We start from the raw sequence: 1,652 nt of genomic DNA, 5'->3' as shown, positions 1-1,652 counted from the left end.
TTCTCGGTGAAACAGTAACAGTCTCCTTCAAGAGCAGCTGATTAAAAAAAAAACAAATCAAGATCTTCAGTAACCTGCATAATAAACCATATTTAGCCTGTGTTTATCCCAACTGATTTGGGTGCACCACATCAACTTTACAGTTGTTAATTTACCCCTTTCAAGCTCCTCGTTAACAGTTAATCTGCACAGGGAGACGAGCAGTCATTTCTTACCCACACCAAACCACAATGATTGTTAAGTCTAGTGTCACTCATAAGTGATATCAATGCAACAGAAAATGTAATATAAATCGGTGTTTCTGTATCTTACTACAGAAACATATTACTTGTTTGTATAAGACCAAAGAATTCTTTAGAGAATGGAAACTACGAGCTGGCTGTCATGGTAACTTAATTAGTCAGCTATTAATAAATCCAATATTCTTATAGATGGTAAACTTCAACATCATCTAAAAAGCTGCCTTTTGATTGTAAGCAGCCAGGTCAGTCAAGTTTGCATTCTCTCAATTATTTTCTCAAAATCAGTTTCAATATTTCCTTCCTACATCGAGCAGGGGAACAAGAAGCTATGGGAAGAACTAACTCAATGAAGTGTTCTTTCCTTCATATGTTTCAGCCTACACAGCAAGATTAGCAGCAACTATAAATTAATGATTATATAACATAATGATCGACTTCTATACAAAATTTCCATCACTGAATTTCATTCAATATTCTCCATAACATTATGAAATCCCGCACAATGCCGTGTTTGTAAATGCTACTCATGAGCTACTGCCATATAAAACTATCTCACCCTTAGAGCCAGCACATCATTACTTATCTGCAGACATCAAATTCCTAAGCATTAAAAAATTGGTGGGGGTGGGACATGCATGTCCTCCAAATATTAAAAAACTATGCTCTCGAAGCACAAAAATGGGCTCTGAAAAGGCAAAGTATGCAAATATCACAGGTTCTCATCTCCACACTTTTTCTGGGTCATGATTTGCATTGGAGTGTCACAATGTCTTTCTTCTACATTTTCAGGAGTAAGTTGTGATGCTTCTCTGTCAGGACAAGTTTACATGCACAGACCTTTCAACATCCACAGATGTGAGAGAACAGTATTTCAGCACAGTTCCAAGATTCAGTGATATTTCCTCTGGAAGCCGTAAGCCTTCTCCTCATGAATATTTCTTCATAGAAGCGACGGCCTAATATTCTGGACTTCTTTGCCAAATGCTGGACAGTTTCATACACACTATACACTTACTTTAAAAGGAGAGATTTAATTGCAGCTTTTACTTTTATGACTGACACCAACACCTTCACTCAAGTGCATGCCAAAATTTCTAATTTCCTTAACGACTGTCATATAATTGTAAAATGTGCCTTAATTGCACCTAGACCTACAGTTTCCTTATCAGATGCCACCTCAGCATACCAAACTAACACAACACAGAATTTCAAACCATCACTAAGTGAGCAGGATAAAACATCCACCGTCAATTCTTCTTAACGATCAGGTAAGGATAAGTTTTGGAGGTGGAGACACAACCTTCACTTTGTCCTTGTGTCTGATACCAATTATTCACTTGTGGAAACTGACGCTAAATTTGGATATCCTTTTAAGCCCGTGCGCTGTGTAATATGAATGAGATGTGGGAT

Source organism: Cryptotermes secundus, unplaced genomic scaffold (assembly GCF_002891405.2).
Source record: "Cryptotermes secundus unplaced genomic scaffold, Csec_1.0 scaffold2462, whole genome shotgun sequence".
Taxonomy (NCBI): Eukaryota; Metazoa; Arthropoda; class Insecta; order Blattodea; family Kalotermitidae; genus Cryptotermes; species Cryptotermes secundus.
This window is presented reverse-complemented; position numbering follows the sequence as displayed.